This window comes from Podarcis muralis, chromosome 3 (genome assembly GCF_964188315.1).
Source record: "Podarcis muralis chromosome 3, rPodMur119.hap1.1, whole genome shotgun sequence".
Classification (NCBI taxonomy): domain Eukaryota; kingdom Metazoa; phylum Chordata; class Lepidosauria; order Squamata; family Lacertidae; genus Podarcis; species Podarcis muralis.
The window spans coordinates 79,961,260-79,980,922 of record NC_135657.1 but is presented as its reverse complement, the minus strand read 5'-3'; positions in this window follow the sequence as shown (position 1 = coordinate 79,980,922).

The following is a 19,663-nucleotide window of genomic DNA, read 5'->3' as shown; positions in this document are numbered from 1 at the left end:
GGTGGGGTGGAAGAGGAATAAACTTTTTTAAAAAAGAAAATATTTATTTTTTAAATTTTATTTCCAGGCTCATTAAAAAGAATCACAAAGGAACAACTAACTAAACTACTGAAGCAGAGTCTTGTTTTGATTAAGATCTTCCAAATCCATTAGATAGGAATAAAGTAGAGGTTCTTGGCATGGATGCCTGTGTCAGTGTCAAATATATGTTTTAATGGAACCAACTCTTGCAGTGGTCTTTGTTTTGAAATACATCCCAGGATGTCATGCAAAAAACTGCTGGTGGAGCTCTGTAGCTGGTTCTGGTTGGTATACAGATTGGCCTCCATTTTGGGGTTTTGCCTACCTTCTCCATGGGTCTAGTCCACATTGCTTTCCCTTTCTCAAAAAGTCTTATTCATCAGTGAAGCAAGTTTGTTGCACAAGACCACACCTTCCAACATTTCTCTGAAGAAAATAGGGATGTCCTATTCCGCAGCAGCAGCAACAACAATACCCCACCGATCTGACTGGGTTGCGCCAACTGCTATGAGTATCTTCCAACATATATAAAAACATAATACAACATTAAACATAAAAACATCCCTATACAGGGCTGCCTTCAGTTGCCTTCTAGTCTAAAGCTTTTATCCTATCGCCTTGGCTTGAGGATTGGATAATAGCAGTGGTCTGTATGTACCTTGTTTCTGTGTCTGGGAAGCCAAGAGATTGAACTCTAGGGTTCATTTTACATACGAGAGCTAAAAGTGTGTGTGTGTGTGGAGCATGTAGACATGTCTTGAAAGCAATTTATTCTCTGGCAGTAGAAGGCTCTGGATACATTGAGAATATTAGTTAGTTGTCAATGATGTCATGCTCATGTACACTGTAAATGGGCAATTTTTTGATTTCACGCACTGTAGAAATTCCACTGCTGGAGTGGAAATAGTCACTTCAATCCCCAAACTTCCATTTATCGTTGTATTTAAAGCTCTTGGCTTTTGCCCTTTTGAGTCTGAATGCTACTTAAAGTTGTGCGATGATCATTCAGAATCATGCTGCCCGTTGCTCTTTTTATTGCTTTTGTGAAGGCTGTCCAATTTCTCCCTGGCTGACAAAAAGAAGAACCAGAGACTGCTGCAGCTTTTTATTTTTTGGGTGGGTGGGTGGGTGGGGGAGTTCTGTAGCTTTTCAATCCATGATAGTCCATCTCTTTTCCAGGATTTCTGACAGGAGGCTGCTTAAGCCAAATGACTTGGACTTGGAGCAACTTAACTTCTATGAAGACAAAAGAGAGAGACTCATATTAAATTCAATGAGAGGTTTGAAGTATATTATTATTATTATTATTATTATTATTAGTAGTAGTAGTAGTAGTAGTAGTAGTACTGCCCTATACCCACAGGTCTCAGGGTGGTTACGACATAAAATCACAACATGGAAACACAAAATATATCATAAAAACAAAAATAAAAACAACCCAATAAACCCTTCAACACATTTTAAAAGGGCACCAGATGTCAGAAAGTAAGGATTTCTGACCTTTCTTCCCCCAAACCTTAGAAAACAAAAGTATTTTTGTTTTTAGTGCTACAGCAATGGCAGACTGTGATGTGCACAAATCTACCCCCACTTCAATTCAGTTCTTTGCTTGTTTTAAAGTCTTCTTTCATTTAGTCAGTCATTAAATTCACATTGGTTTCATCCTTTATTCATTAATATTACATTTGTTTAGTTACTTATGCTCATCAATTTTTCTCTTGCTTTCATTTGGTTGTGCTTTTCATTTTCATTTTTTTTTGTTTTTGGTGGTGGCTGCAGACAAGGAAGAACTGATTCTGGCAGTCACTCCTGGCCACTTTCGTTTTTTCTTTCTAGAATGCCCCAGATGCTGCGCTGTTCTGGGCTTTTTAGGCAAGAACTGAGCAATGTCTAGGTCAGGCCTGGTGCCATCGATCAGCCCAGTGGAGAAGTGGTTGAGGGCCTTAGTGAATCAGATGGGCTCCTCACAAGCCTGATCCCTCTGCACTGCCACTTACTGCTCTTGCTAGGGCCCTTCTAGGCAGCTGTTTTAGCAGTGAGTAGATGGGTGAAGGGACGCGGGTGGCGCTGTGGGTAAAACCTCAGCACCTAGGACTTGCCAATCGCATGGTCGGCGGTTCGAATCCCCGCGGCGGGGTGCGCTCCCGCCGTTCGGTCCCAGCGCCTGCCAACCTAGCAGTTCGAAAGCACCCCCGGGTGCAAGTAGATAAATAGGGACCGCTTACTAGCAGGAAGGTAAACAGCGTTCCGTGTGCTGCGCTGGCTCGCCAGATGCAGCTTGTCACGCTGGCCACGTGACCCGGAAATGTCTGTGGACAGCGCTGGCTCCCAGCCTGTAGAGTGAGATGAGCGCACAACCCTAGAGTCTGGCAAGACTGGCTCGTACGGGCAGGGGTACCTTTACCTTTACTAGATGGGTGAAGGTAACTCCAAATAGGAGGAGGGACATGATTTTTCAGGTAACCTGATCCCAAGCTACATATGGCTTAAAGGTAAAAAATCAGCACATTGAATTGGCCTTTTTCAGGAGGGGGCAATTGCCCCAGGCCTCACGCAAGGAGATGGCCCCATCAACAGTCAATACTGATAGGCATTGCTGCATAGTTCCCAGTTCCCAACACGTACTCCATCCCACTAAACCACAGAGCCTAGGGCTTGCTGATCAGAAGGCCGGTAGTTTGAATCCCCAAGACGGGGTGAGCTCCCATTGCTCGGTCCCTGCTCCTGCCAACCTAGCAGTTCAAAAGCATGTCAAAGTGCAAGTAGATAAATAGGTACTGCTGTGGCAGCAAGGTAAACGGCGTTTCCGTGCACTGCTCTGGTTCACTTAGTCATGCTGGCCACATGACCTGGAAGCTGTACCACGGCTCCCTCGGCCAGTAAAGTGAGATGAGTGCTGCAACCCCAGAATCGTCCGAGACTGGACCTTTACCTTTAATCTTAATGGGGAAAACCACAAATTAATTTACTTTAGCTATAAATTAACTAAATTAACCACACCCAAGGCTGTGTACACACTATACATTTAATGCACAGTTAAAACACATCCCCACTATCCTCACAGTGATCCAATTCCAAACATCCATTACAAATGACAGTTCCCATATATTCTTATGGGGTTTTGGGGGGGGGGAGTGGTGGTGGAATGTGCTTTCAATATGTTTTACTTGTAGAAGCATCCACCTCAACAAACATAGAAATTGGTCCAGGCCGGACAGTGGGCCCAAGAAAGATAATTCCAAATCAACTGCTTCTGACTGCTTCTGGTCCAACTTGGGTTCTCCTTGGTGATCAACAAAAGTGGCTGAGAAGAAACTGCTGTGGACGGGATCCAGTCTGTACCTTGAGTGGGCACCAGGAGAGAGAGAGAGAGAGGACCAATTGCTATTTTTGTTGCGAGGAGTGAGAGTAGCTGATTACCCTAATAACTGCCATAGGTTTGATCCATGGTACCCCAGCACCACCTCCTGGAACTGGGCATCTAAGTAGGAGTGACTGGTGTGATGCTGCTGTATAGCCACTCTCCTGACACCAGCATCTTGGCTACTTACCTGGACAGGAGCCAGAAGGCAGAGAGGTAAGGGCTGTGCAGGCACACCAGTGGAGCCAATCCTGTTCTCCTGTCACTGTGCTTGTAAAGCCCTGGATGTCACCCCTGTCCTGTCCTACAGCAGGGCTGGCCCAGGACATTTTGCTGCTAGAGGCAAAACATGAAATGCAACTCTCTCACCTCCTCATCTGCTGCCCCCTCCTCCTCAGCAGCTGTGTGCCCCCCCCACAACTGGCTGCTACCTGCATCTGGCTAATGGTAGGTGGGCACACAGCAGTGGGTGGGCATGCATGAGAAGAAGAAGTGGGCATGCAGAGTGTGCAGAGGAGGAGGAGGCGGCAAGCTGTGCACTTCTTGGAGGCCCTTTCCACCTGCCCCAAGCCTGCTGTCCTGAAGCCACTGCCTCACTTTGCCTCAAGAATGGGCCGGAACTTTCACACAGATATGCTGGTCCATACCCTTCCAACATTTCTCTGATGAAAATAGGGACATCCCATTCCATAATGATTATTTTACTATTTATACCCCACACATCTTACTGGGTTGCCCCAGCCACTCTGAGCGGCTTCCAACATATATAAAAACATAATAAAACATTAAACATTTTTTTAAAAAACTTCCCTATCCAGGATAGACTTCATATGGCTTGGGGGTCAGATAGCTCCATACTCTCAAATATTTTTCCAATGAAAATAGGGACATCCTCAGGGAAAGTGTGACATTCCAGGATCAAATCAGAAACCAGGACGGCTTCTCTAAATCAGGGACGTGGAAAATAGGGTTTGAGTGCCTCTAGGACACTGTCCCACCACCAGTGGCAGAGGAAGGGGTGTGTGGTGGGGGCGGTGAGGGGGGTGGTGACAAAATGCCGGGCAGCACTCACCGTGGGGCCTGCAGCGCTCCCGAGCCACGCGTCTCTCCGTGGGGCACCAAACGGTCTGCCTGCCACCTCCCCCTCAGCTGTAGGGTGGCTGAGTGGGAGGAGGCAGGCAGACTCCTCAGAGGCCCCACAGAGCGTCCTGCCCTGGCTCACCCTGCCCTGTGTGCGGCTGGCCCTGCCCTGGGGCGCAGGGCACGCATGCCCCCCCCCCAGGCGTCCAACCGGCTTGCTCCACCACTGCCCACCACAACAACTGATTCTTACAAAGGAAGTTTAGGAGAGCTCTGTACTGCTGGAACTTCTTGCAGCTTGGGAGAGTGCGACCAAATGTAGCAAAACCGTGGTGCTTTTCTGAGAAAATTTCTGGAACGGATGTGTTTGCCAGTCAGATCCTCTCCAGACTCCCCATAAAGGCCAATACAATGCAATTTGATATATAAGTCCACTCGTAAGTAGGCCCCACTATGGAAGGGGACTTACTCCCAAGTGAATCCGCCTTCATCTGATGCTAGTTATTATTAATTTTCTTGCATTTATATCACACTTCCCCCCACTTAAGGGAACTCAAAGTGGGTTCCCAGGAGGTCTCTCATCCAGACACTAACCAGACCTGCTTAGCAAGGTGGTATCCTCAGGCACCTTCAGACCATACCCTGAGATCCTACCCTGCTTCTCCCCCCCCCCAACTAAAGCCATCCTGTTCCTTTTCAACCAAGCCTGATCTAATTTGACAGGAAACACCCCCACTTCCCCTTTTCACCCACTTCAAGCAGCATGATTGTGGGCTGGTCTTTTCTGGTTGCTAAGTGACTTCCCTCAACACATTTAATGAATATTAAAGCAGCAGAATTTCATTGAATTGCATTTATAGGATATATTTTAGGCAATAGTCTTTGAAGAACATTCCAGCATTAATTGTAACGTTTCTGCGTCTGGAGAAGATATTGTTAACAGCTATTTTGGAAGTGCTAATGGCAAGATGGAAGATTTCCAATATTTTTCATGGAGGAAGTGGCAATTAAAATGTTGAGTGCTGCAGTGTATGTACATTAAAAAAACAAAAAAAACCCTCGCATGATCTGTACTTTATTTTAAAGAGAGGAAGAGAGAGGAAAGAACTGGGAGATACAAATATTTTCTTCTTTTTTAAAATGAATGCGCCTTTGATTCTAAAGGATGGTTGTGGAGAAAAAGAGCTTGTTAAGTTGAAATGTGGTGCATCTGTAATAAGTTTGACATCTCTTCAAAGAACATAGTGAAATTATAGGACAAGTTATTTTTCCACACCGAAAGAGCAACGCGTTCGTTATGTTCCAGAATATATAACAATTTGAGAAAGCACATGGGACATGCAGAAGAAAGGTAGTCCTTGCGACAGAACGACGTGGGTGTGTTTACACCGGGGGGGGGGCGGCGGGGGGGGATCCTTATTATTCCTGCTCCTGAGTCAGCTGCATAAGGAGGGAATACTACCGGTACTCCAAAGAAGATCTGTAGTTAATAGAGAGACTGCCATCTACTGGAGCAAATGGACAGATCACTTATGCAGCAGTTTTCGCTCTGTAATTGTTACACCAATATTACAATGCTAGAGGCTTTATCAGAGGCGAGTCTACATCCATTTATCACCACAGGCCTTCACTGCTGGTGTGACCCGCAAAACTAAATGCAGCCAGTCAGCCAGTTCTGACCGGCACTCCCCAACCAAGACTGCATTTGCAAGAGCCTTATTGAGCGGCCGGTGGACGAAACGACAGGGGGAGCCATTTTTCAGCATTGCGACTGTAGTGATGACCACATTATATGTGTCTTCTGATGCAGCTTCAGGTGTCTGGGCTTTCAGATGTTCAGATGGATCGACAGACAAGCAAGTGGAACGGCGCTCATGCAGCGGACCTTTCCTGGCTCCTGTCCCAACTATAGCTCCCTGTGCCTCCTGTAACAGCTGCTCCTGAGGGTCACGACAATGTCTGGGATAGCATACGATGGGGGCCACAGGTGCATGGGGAAAATCAGGAGAATTCAGTAAGGCTGCTTTGCAGAAGTGGACTGGTTTCTACCAATCAGCCACTCCCACCTCCAACAGCCTATTGCATTCCCTGCTCCCTGCAAGTTTTCTGTTTTTCTTTTCAACATGACTTGGCTACTGAACATGCTCAGTCAGCCTGAGGCTGATTGTGGCATGGGGAGGTAGTGGTGGGGACTCAATATCCCTGCTTCTTGTTATTCAACCTTTCTTTTTTGGTACGTCTTCAAACACTGGAGTTCTCCAGAAGATGCTGGTAGCTCCCTCTTATTTCTTAGTGGGCCTGTTTTGGGTAGGGCCATAGCTCAATGGAAAAGCATCTGCTCTGCATGCAGAAAGTCTCAGGTTCGATTCCTGGCAACTCCACGTTAGGGCTGGAAGAGATCTCTCTCTGAAACCCTGGACAGCTGCTGTCAGTCAGTGGAGACAATATCCAGGTAAATGGACCAATTGGCTGACTCATGCTTCCTTTGTTCCTATGCCTACAGTCTGATTGGCACTGACCATCTTAGCTCACTTAGTTCCCTTTTGGACAGGGTCATGCTTTAAAGACATTTTGTACGATGCCCAAATAGGCCCTGGATGAAAATTATGCAACCATATTAATAATTTAGTTGCAGAATCAATGTTACAATATTTAAACATTAGTAATTTCAGTCTGTTGGGTTCTTTGGACCATTGAACCTGCCCTTGACCTGACTTTGCCAGTAGATGCCCCTGAGCAGACATGGATCTCATTGCAGATTTTCTGAGCCACGATGCACCCAGATAAATGTATCCTAATGGATACTGTGAATAATAGAATGTGTCGAGAGATGTAGCCAGAATGTCTTCAAAGAAACAGTTTATATTGCATTCTGTCACATTTTTAGAAAAACACATAACCTGGCCTTCCCCTCCCTCAAAAAATAATATAAAATCTCAGTACTGATACAATAGCTCTTTTGGAGATATTCTCCTGTGAAACCTTCCATAAACCTTCCCTAAAACAACCCAAGCTTTATGTATCACTCGATAAAAGATTTATTGGGTGATGCATAAAAAGAATGGAGAGAAGAAGAAGAAAAGGAAAATGGAATATCAGTGTAATATACCTGTAAGTGTTCGACTGATCTAAATAACAGCTTGACAAGGAACAAGTTTCTCCATATGACAAAATATATAAAGGAAGCAGCCAGAAATTGCTATTGTGTTAAAATCTATTGTATCAACAGGACCTATGGTAGTGGTGGTGGAGAGGGAGGAAGGCAGGGAGCCCATTTAGCCCAAGGCCCCAAACTAAAAGGGGGGCTCAGATTTAGACAATGATTTATAGAAACCCCACCCTCTTCTCCTCTGATTGGCTGTGAGGTAAACCCTTATCATTAGTTACAGTGGTACCTCTGGTTGCGAACGGGATCTGTTCCGGAGGCCCGTTCGCAATATGAAAAGAGTGCAAACCGCAGCGGCGCATCTGCGCACATGCGGGTTGTGATTTGCCGCTTCTGCGCATGCGCATGACATCATTTTGCGCTTCTGCGCATGCGCAAGTGGCGAAACCCGGAAGTAAGCCTTTCCGGTACTTCTGGGTTGCTGCGTAACGTAACCTGAAAGAACGTAACATGAAGCGGACATAACATGAGGTATGACTGTATTCAATTTATATACCTCCCTTCATCTATAGATCTCAGGGAGGTTCACAACATAAAATTACAATATAAAAACTACAAAATGCATAATAAAAATAAGAACAAAAACAATCCAGCAATCCCCACTCCCACAACACATTTAAAAGGGCACCAGATGTCAATCAGCCAAAGGTTTTCACCTGGCGCCTAAAGGTGTATAAGGAAGCCGCCAGCCAAACTTCCCTGAGCAGAGCATCCTACAATTGGGGAGCCACTGCAGATGTGTGCAGGCTCTTGGCTGTGCAATCTAGCCATGTAGCTGAAGAACAGGCTTACTGTGGTTAAAAAACAAAACAAAACCCTTCTCTTCCCTGCCAATCCCCCCATGTGAGGTTTCCTTTTCTTTTTTATGGACGGCTAGACCCCAAATGGGCAGTTACAAGGAGGACTGGGTAGTTCAAATAAACCTCCACGCAATACAGTGGTAACTTGGGTTACAGATGCTTCAGGTTACAGACTCCCTTAACCCAGAAATAGTACCTCAGGTTAAGAACTTTGCTTCAGGATGAGAACAGAAATTGTGCTCCAGCGGCACAGGGGCAGTGGGAGGCCCCATTAGCTAAAGTGGTACCTCAGGTTAAGAACAGTTTCAGGATAAGAACAGACCTCCAGAATGAATTAAGTTCTTAACCTGAGCTACCACTGTATTTAAAAATCTACAATGCTGCAGGTGGGTGAACAAGACTGATGCATTTGGTTTACTATTAAGGTAAAGGTAAAGGATCCCTGGATGGTTAAGTCCAGTCAAAGGCGACTATGGGGTTGCGGCGCTCATCTCACTTCAAGCCCAGGGAGCTGGCGTTTGTCCACAGACAGTTTTCTGGGTCATGTGGCCAGCATGACTAAACTGCTTCTGGCACAACGAACATCGTGATGGAAGCCAGAGCGTGCACAGAAACGACATTTACCTTCCCACTGCAGTGGTACCTGTTTATCTACTTGCACTGGTGTGCTTTCGAGCTGCTAGGTTGGCAGAAGCTGGGACAGGACAACGGGAGCTCACCCCATTGTGGGGATTCAAATAGCCGACCTTCTGATCAGCAAGCCCAAGTAGTTTAGGCTCAGTAGTTTAGACCACAGCGCTACCTGTACCCCTTGTTTTACTATTAGGCATGCTTGTCATTTACACTGTGAAAGGGAGAAAAGTATGAATTCGTCCTGTTGGAGAAAAATCAGCTTGGACTCCTGGTTTATGCAGGTTACAAGCCTCCATTCAATTACATGGGAGTAGAGCTCCTTGAACTAAGTGGGACTTACTTCTGAGTTGGCAAGTGTAGAATTGCACTGTTAATGAAACATCTGTATGTACTGTACTGCAAATTGATGTTTACTGATGATATTTACCAAGGATTGAAAAGCACAAATGTGCATGTTATATTCACAAACAATTCCTTCATTTATCAGTTTAATCTGACATATCAGGCAGTACTGGGGGGATAGGTAACTATAATAACCTGTGGCTTTTCTTTTGGATGTCTGCATTGTTCTCTGTGCCAATTTACTTTCTCTAGAAAATACTTAATTCAACCTGCGTGGAATCACTTTCCATAAAGCCAAGGTAATTATTCATGACCATGCATGTTATTTCAATAATTTAGTTTGAACGAACTTTTAATAGAATAAGCTGGTCAATTGGAAAGCATATTTCAAAAGTTGACATCAGCTGAAAAGGAAGCAACACTGGAGGACATGTCAGAACCTTGGAAGGCGTCATTCCGTGGGATTCACATGCAGCTTGATTTAATATCTATCTTTTGTATATTTATAGACTGTGGTTCACGCTACAAGATAGCAGAACCATAATTTTTTATAGCCTTTCCATCTGTGAATAGTTATTTTGCAAAGCACAGAGACTGAGCAATCTAGCAGGGACTCCTTTCCAAAATCATATTAAGTGCAAAGTGGAATCTCTGTGAGGTGTAATCGAACTGTGACACAACCATTTCAGAGCCAATCATAATCTCCAGTGCATTATTCTGCAGTGTATAAGTAGGATCGCTGCCAGGATTTCAACCCTTATAGCCTAACAACTTAGTGGTCAAAAGGTTACAAAGGCATTGTATATAGTACATGAGGTTTGCATCTGTGGAGTGTATTTGGGTCCCTACACGACATGCCCCTAATCCTTTGCAGTGATACATCAACTTTTGGTATCATCCTGAGCACCGTATTTTGTGATGCTGAATGGGTTTGCATATTTGGACAAATGTGACGATGCTCAAGATCTTAGACAGGAGATGAATCTACACATTCAAAAAGGGTCCCAAATGACTTGGGCTTCCTAGAGCAGGCATAGGCAAACTCGGCCCTCCAGATGTTTTTGGCCTACAACTCCCATGATCCCTAGCTAGCAGAACCAGTGGTCAGGGATGATGGGAATTGTAGTCCCAAAACATCTGGAGGGCTGAGTTTGCCTATGCCTGTCCTAGAGGCTTGGTTGGAGGTGACTGCACTTGGAATACTGCATACAGTTCTGTTGCCTGGTCTCAAATAGGATATTGTGGAGTTGGAAAAGGTTCAGAAAAAGGTAACCAAAATGATGTAGTGGATGGGGCAACTCTACTATGAGAAAAGAATGCAGCATTTGGGGCTTTTTGGTTTACAGAAGAGACAAATAAGAGGTGACATTATATAAATGGATAAAATTTGTATGGAGGAAGTGAATAGTGAAATGTTTTTCTCCCTCTCTCACAATACTAAAGTTCAGGGACGTCCAGATCTTGCTGGACTACAACTCCCATCAGCCCTAACCAGCATTGGCCAGAGATGATGGGAGTTGTAGTCCAGAAATATCTGGAGGGACACAGACTCCCTGCCCCTGACCTAGAGGTCTTGGAGCCAAGGAGATTAAAATTAATTCTCAGGTATTCAGCAGGTATCTTGATAATTTTGGAATAGATTAGGGTTTTTGATTATCCCTCAGTCTTGGAGTGCAGGACGTCCCTTTATGTATGGACTCCCCCCTCCCCTACACGGAATTCATTTCTGTGTGGGGGAAGATGTGCCAAAAATGTGATCTCCCTAATGTGTGAAGAATGTGCAAGTGTCTATTTTATTATTGTTACATGTGTTTGGAAGCCACTACATTCAGTAGCTCCTCAGCACATGCAACCGCAAGAAAAGAGCCTCTCATTCTTCACACATTCAAGTGGACACAGTTCTGGCACCTTTTCCTTTACAGCGAGAAATCTCTGTGTGGGAGAAAAACAACAACACTGAACCCTTTCCCCCCTAGCTTTTAATATTAAAAGAATAGGATGAACCTGAACTGGAATCACTGTAATGACATTTGCTAAACGGTAACAATGTGGATTTTGAACAAACTCCCCACTGTTCAAACAATGGCTATGATGTGCAGCACGGTCTGTCCAAGGTCACTCAACTGCAACAAGAAAGACCACCAGAGACTGGAGAAGGGAAGACTTTACCTGCCTTCCGAGTAAGTGTTGTTATAAGTTTTGGGTTCAAGGCACCCATAGTTTCTAGATTTAGTAAGTGTTAGAATTTAGTCAATATTTGGGGAGCCAAACTGCAAACACAGCCAAACTGCTCCCAGATCCAGCTGGGATTCCAGATGGAAATAGCACAGGCCAGATTCCATATGAACTAATCACCTGATGATGGCCTATCACCAACGTAACAAAAGATGATCCATCAGGACATTCAGTGCCAAAGCCCCTCCCCCAGCTGTGTGTTAGTGGGCAGAGACAAAAAGGGTTTAGGATTTCACTTTGGATGATGTAGACTGGAGGGGGATAGTTTTCACTGGGCTAGCGGGGGCAAGGAAGAGGAAGGGAGTGTGAAGAGCATCATGTGGACTGACTATGACAGGCTGTAACAAAGAGACAGAGAACATGGCTGATTTCTGTGTTTTGAAACCTAAGCCTGCAAGAGACCTTCTTGGAATGTGAATGCTCTGAACTCTCTCCATCTAGACTCAGGTTGCATATATATGTAAAGAAACCATCTGTCGCAAAGACACCACAGTCTCCATTGTGCCTCATTTCCAAAGGAAACTCTGACCCCAGATAAATGCCTGGACCCCTGGAATCTCACACTGCCATGGAGTGGTGTGTAACAGTATTTTCCAAGAAGAGGAATTCGTAGATGATGTTGGGCCTTAATAAAACACCATGATATGTCATTGTTGGAAGTTTTGTCGTTCTGCATGACAAAGTGCAGGGGCCTGACCTTTTGTTATGGCAGCGGGCCTCAGATTCTTGGCTAGGACAGGAAGTGGAGAATCAATGTAGGGTGTAGCCAATTTCCCCATCTTTGCTTTTCAAATGCCACGCATCATTGCCTTGCGAAGATACTAAGAGAAATCCATGTTGACAATGGAATGCTAGAGCTGCGAACATTTTCCAGTGGCGCCTATTGAATGGAAGAAATGAAAAACTCATTCGCAACTTGTAACTTAAGAGACTCTTCATTGGGATAAATCTAAGTAGGTTGCTTAATAATACAGTGCAGAGAATATTTGGAAAGGCCTCTCCCCCCCCCCCCTTCTGTCCATCCCCCATGTCCTAGTAAGCAAGGGGAGTTCAAACAGCAAGCAGCCAAGCTGGAATAGGTACAGAATATCAAAATTGCTTTTCCTTATAGTTGCCCTCTCTGCAGCATCATTTCTCATGCTAGTCAGAGCTGAATTAAGTGCTGGAAAAGCTCCAATCATATGCAAAGCCTCCTTCTTGATTTTATAGCTTATATATGATACAATTGACCAATACAGCAAAACATCTGTTGCAAAGAAAACTAAAAGCTACTATCACTCAACCAATTTATAGATAGTCATTTTCTTCCTTAGTGCCATCATTCCTTTTTATAAAGGGGACTTTAAATTAAATGCATTGCTCTAAGAACTATATAATATTTATTAGGCACAACAAAAGAAAATGCATGGCTGATGTGATTTGACTTAAATCCATTTTTGTGAGCGAAACAGTGCAATCCAATTACTTTGTCTGATGCAAATCAGAGTTTGTTAGATTTAGCTCCAGCATGTATGGATTGGAAGTTCAGACTGAGGTCTTCCATATGTTGAGTTCCAGGCATTTTACACACAGTCCCTCCCTCTCCGTACAGTATCTACTGCACAATCAGACATGCATCCCTTGGCAACTGAGGGATAGTTTTTGCTTATAAGATACCACTGTCTGCCTTAAATAAGCCAGTGAGGACAGCTGGAAGACTAGCTAGTGAGTGGTGAAAGGAAGAAGCTTGCTAAGGGTGGGTAGAAGTACTCATGCAAGAGGCTCTCTGGACTGATCCTAGGTGTTTGAATATTACTTGGTTCTGTGGTGAAATTGTAACCCACAGTTATTTTGTAATGCTTTAGATAAATTTATGATAATGGTAGCAAGTGCGTATTGCACTTAAATCAAAATGCTTATAAGGGCAATTTTTAAATGCTTATTTCACAGTTGTCTCCGTGAAGTCCTATAGAGAATTATTATATATGTACTTCATATTTCTTTCTAAACAGGCCACCATTAGAAAGACTGCATTCTCCTCACTCACTTCAAATACTGGGCCAGGAATGTTGGGGATTACAACTCCAAGTGACGTGACTGTGAACAGGTTCACAGTGAAAATGTTTCCCCCTTTTTCTATGAAAAGCAATCTAGGGATTTCATATCTGAATGAAACCTTAAGGAAGTGCCTTGAAAACCATTTTATTCAGCTCCACCCTCAAGTGAGTTCGGAGAAGGGATTCTTCTCGTAATCTTGGCATCCGATCACACACAACAGACATTTACAGACAATAAAGTTAATAGAGCAATAAGCAGTAAAGTCCTGTTTAATTTGTTTATCTAGTTTGTCAAATCATACTCATGAAAGTAAGCCTAGAGCATAACCACAAAGCGGCCACAATTATGTCTGCCTTGCAGTTGGTATAATCCAATCTTTTGCACGAAAGCGAGTTAGAAGTGTTCTTCATGCTCATTTACAAACATTGATAACCCATTCCATAAAAACAGTTAGATTGGTGCATAGGCATATTCAGAATAAAAATGTGGTATTGCAAGGCACTGGACTAGAACTCAGTTATTTAATCAGTGATGTATAACCATCAGTCATAACCATTATGCTGTCTGCTGAAGGTGATAATAATAATAATAATAATAATAATAATAATAATAATAATAATAATTTTATTTATACCCCACCCACTCTGGGCGGCTTACAGTATATCTAAAAACATAATAAAAACACCAAGCATTAATGGTTTACACAATGGTTTACATAATGTTTGAAAACACATACAAATAAAAGCAATTACACTAAAATTATCAGCATAAAACATTAATTTCAACCCCAGAGCTGTTAAAATTCATAAAGCCAATGAAGACTAGAACAAAAGCAACTTCAGAGTTTTCTTTAAACCTAGCATTGACACAGCCATACATTTTTCTCTCGGGAGGAAGCATCAAAGCTGTGGGGCCACCATTCAAAAGGCTCTGTCCTTGGTACTTGCCAATGCAGAAGCTCTTACCAATAAGTTCTAGACCAGGTTTGGTGCCATAGCTCCCTTTGAAGAATGCTGGGAATTACAATTTTGTGAAATGGTGGTGGTAGGGGGCTGGGAATCTCCAACAGAGAAAGATTTACTTGTCACATAGACTAGAGATTCCTATCCCACTTTTCCCTTCACAGAACTACAGTTCCCAGAGTTCCCTTCAGGGCAGGGAAGGAGGAAAGGAATGTTAATGCAGTTTACACTGCAGATGTGTCCAAATTTCAGAGATAAGAAGTGCTTCTTGAAATAATTATTGCTTCAGCCCATTGCTAAGGAGAGACATTGGGCTTCCACACAGTCACTGGAGCTAGAGTCACAAATGCTCAGTTTTATAAGATAAGATATTTCTTAAATGAAAGTATGCAAAAAGCCTAGCAGACGCTTCCTGTGTTCATGCTGCACTCTCTGCTGGCTGCTCTTCGACCCACTAATGTCAATGAAGAAGAGATTAATTTCTCACTGTGTCATGTTTGGCTTGGCACCACCGCCGCCTCTGCTTTTTCCACCAATGACATCACTGCAGCCATGCAGTCACTAGATAGAGATGGGAAAGATAACCACCAGCCCCAGCTCACCATCCCGTTTTTGTGGAAGGACCAAAGGATTAAGCCCCTTAAGTTAAACTGAATTCAATGGGGACTAAACTGGCTTTAATCCAAGTACTTCAGTTTGGTTTGGTTACTAGTTGGCTTGGTCACATGTGCAAAGTTCTAATAAATCAGTGACTCTTTCAGAGTTAGATTTTTTTTTTTAAAAGAAAAAGAAAGATTAAAAATAAAAGTGTTGGCAGCAATTCCAGTTTTGTAAAGAAATAGTGCTTATATTGTAGTCAGTGTGCACTGTCCTGTTTGGTACATCCTAGCATCTGGACTCCCCCCTGCTTCCCTTGTATTAGGAGATACCCAGTTGCAGTTTAGACCCTGCCAGGCAACTGCATATAAGCCATTTTAATAAACCTATTATGTTACCTAAACCAGTGTGGAGCCTGTTTGTTTAAAAAAGGGACTTGTTTCTTTCCCATGTGCCTCGGTTCACGTTTGTTATTCACCTCATGCTATGTGCTCTGTAAATGTCTGATGTGAATGTTTGTGGCGTGGACTGATTTGGGATGGGAGTAAAGGAAGATGGATGACTCAGCATTGGAGATGAAATATTGACCTAGATTGAACCATGCCAGCTCTGTGGCTTGTTCAGATATTTACCTCTGGATGGGGATATTATTCTGACAGAGTGATGCTGTGAATGGGTAGCCACATAAGGAAACCTACATCACATGTTATCTTAATTCTGTGGAGGAAGTGGTGTATTCCAAGACTCTTGCTAGTTTGATATATGTCTGAACAACTCCAGAGTCTGTGATTCAAAGACATGATTCACACAGCCAAGAGAACTGCATACAGTAGCCATTTGGGGGCCATGTTAGTTGAAAATGCATGTGGGGAGCTGCACAATTAAATGATTCTCATCACAAAACATCCCCCTGCTTGTGGAAAGATAGCGCATCAGAGGAAAATGGCTTTAGGTTATCCTTCTACTTGATATGCTAATTAGGCAGAGAGTTTTTGGTACAAGAGACCATCTGAAGCCTTCATCCCTAATGTGCTGTATTCAGGAACAACTGCATGCTCTACTCCGTCTGAATTCAAAGTTCATCTGTAAGTTGAAATGGACTAATAAAGAAAGTTATAATTATTACATGGAAAACATGTCATTTGAGCTCACCTTTTATGTGAAGCTACCAGCCCCATCTTTATACCACTAGAATATCATCTTGAAAAGTGTCCAAACTAGTTGTGATGTTATTTGCACAAATGCAATCAAAATTCATGGTTTTTCATATGTATGTACATAAATACTCGCAACAGGTAAGCCTGGCATAGTGGGGTGTTGCAGTTCACCTGACCTCCGTTTGTTCACATTGCTGCTGCTTACTGAGAGACAAAAATGAGGTGGCAGTGAGGACAGCGCAGTGCAAACACATTGGCAGGAGCATTAGATTGGTTCTGTTGGTGCGTTTGCACTTGGCTGACCTTGCTGCTGCCTTGCTGCTTGCCCTCTACCTTCTGGGAAACAGCAGAAACATGACTGACTGGAGGTCAGGTGACTGGCAGCACCCACTGCACCATCCACCATTGTTAATGGCAGTTCTGCTTGAAATACAAATAACAGAGTAGTGGTTTTTCTCTAGACTGTGGCAGGGAGAGAAAGAGTTAAACTACCCTTTCCCATCTCCCACTACTCTGAGGCTGCTCAGACATCTGTGAGGCTATTAACATAACAAAAAGTGCATATTAATTGCATTCACACAATTGATGTCAGGTCGAGTTTGGCCCACATTTCTGCCAATTAGAAGCATAGGATAGAATGTTATTTCCATGATCACTTTTCATTCGTTTTTTTAAAAATAATAATGCATTGCCATCATAAATGATTGTGATGTCTAAGTGGCATAGAAGTCACCCCTCTCCATTTGCATGCAAGTATAGAGGAATAATCTATAAATAATCAGGCTAACCAATGAGGCAAAATGGGTTAAAATTTTCAATAAAATCTTGCATGCAATCCTGATCTCTATATCTTTCAGTTGAATAGAGTTTAAAACATGCCTTTAATGAAAAGAATGATTTGTTTGGGGAGGCCTAATAGGCCTTGAAATAATTCTTTCTTTCCTTCACATTTATAGCCAGTTGCCTTAGATCCTGTCTATTTTTATAATTTCAGAGCCAGAAATACATATGTGTGCATATATATGAATATAAGCATGGTGGTAGTGGTGGGAACATGTGGAGGAGATATTCCAAAGCCAGAATGCTGAGTGATAAAATAGTTCCAATAAAGCACTGATAGTATTCCTTTGGGCCAGGATTTATCCCACCATAATTGTAAAATCTTATATATGGGATTGTTCCAAGAGAAAGAATGCTTTTCATACCACTGGAAAGCAGAGACACTGTTTATGGGTAACATAAAGCTAAGAATTTATCTATCTCTTAATCAATATATTTGTCACTGTCTTGTGTTTGTTTAATATCAAAGATCGATTATACAGAGCAGAATGGTCTGTGGAGATAGGCTTTTTGGGGGTGGGGTAGCAGGCTGATTTTTCAAATGAATGATCTGACGTCTCAGAATAAATGTTGGGCCTCAAAAATGGGGCTTCACAGTGAGGAACAAGAAAGCTGGAAGGCCAAGTCTCTGGGTGCTTGTCTTGCTAACACTCCATACATTTCAGTGGCTAGTTGTGTTCCATCCATGTCTTGATAAGCAAAAAGTTTGTTTATTAATGACCAGTCAATACCGCTTCAGTTACTGACTTTTTTTTAAAAAAAACATTTTTTATTAAAGATTTATTGGTTTACAAAAGCATGTGCAATGTCTCTTTTTTTCAAGTTACATTTTCCACAGATCAGTTTCATTTGTTGAGACATTAGTGTTGCATTAGGAAGAAAGCTTTTTTTTTAAACAAAAGCCAAGAGTCCAGGCCTCCTGTTGGCAGGGTGGGGAATGAACTAGAAATAGTTTGAAGTTCAGAATGAACTTAATTTACCTTTACTCTGTTCAGCAATTATGGGAACTCCTTTCAGGTGTGGTTCAGAGATTTTGGAACTAGTACAGTGAACTTCATTCTGAGTACTGTACCAAACCACCACAAGGTGAAAATCTGCCCCCCCCCCCTCAAAAAAAGTATTACAGTGATTGTACAATGAATTGGCCACCATTTTGCCAAACTTCTGCGGGTGAGGAAATATTGCTGATCTTAATACTTAACAGAGGCTGCAGAGAAGGAGGTGGCCTCTCAGATAACCTTTAAAATGTGGGGTTGTTTGAACTGAAGTGGTTTTGGGGAGTACAGTAACTACCTCTTGTCCATACCCATATGCAAATGTATTAAATGTATTCATTTGTCAATTACACACTTAAAACATGCTTCTGGACTTCTATGCATTTATATGAACATATCATCATGATGATAATGTATTCACACAGGGTATGTGGAAAGGGAGAATTAAATGCAGCAGCTTCATGGAATAGCTTTAGAACCCCAAACCTTCCTCCAGCAATTCAGTAGAGACCTGGTGAGTCTCTTATTCCTTTAGATAAGGAGTTCTGGGACTCTTCTCATTCTAAGTAGATAAGTCCATAGTATTTAGGTTCACCACCCCTTGACTGGCTGCTTATTTTATAAGAGGGTTGTGGTTTCCTCACTCAGACTGTGTCCCACTTGGAGTCTATGATACTGTCTCTCCTGTTGCCTCAAAGCTAAGTATAAAAATTGCAACTTGATAAATATGCTGTTGCCGCCACCTCTCTCCTCCGAGACATCTCGCCACATTATGTGCCAGTAGGAGACGTGGAGACACCCCTCAGCGCTGTCCATCACTGACCCCTGCCACTTTCGACTCAGCCGTGTTTACTTCTGGCCAAGATGGAGTCAGCATGTCACGATGTCCAGCTGGCACTTCCTCCTGGCCACCACCACTGCCACATGTCTGCTCTGGTTCCAGCTGTTCATCAACAGGGCCATCTGCCACCAGCTACTCCGGGTAAAGACTCCTGAGGATGCCTTACATTTTTTTGACATTGTTTATTGTGATTTTATTGATGAGCATTGGTGCTACTTGACAGGATTTGTATTCTGAGTGGTAGCATAGAAATAATCATAATGAATAAATAAAAACAATGAGACTGGCTTTGTGCCAGAGCTCAGCTAAACATGGACCAACATTTCAGGGAAATATTGTCCGGTTGCTAATTTCACAATTGGAGCTGCCTTTCTTTGCACTCTGGCCCACTTCCACAGCTGCTTCTATTGAAAATGAGGGGACTGATGGTTTTATGGATAATGTTAAACATATGCAGCCCAAGCAGGATTCTATTTTAAAAGCCAGAAAGCATTAAAGGATATTTTAGTTGTTGGCAACCTCCAATCAGCATGTGACACATCATCTAATGCAAAAAGGGAGAACTCTCTCACCAATAAGTTTCAGGGGCTGACAAC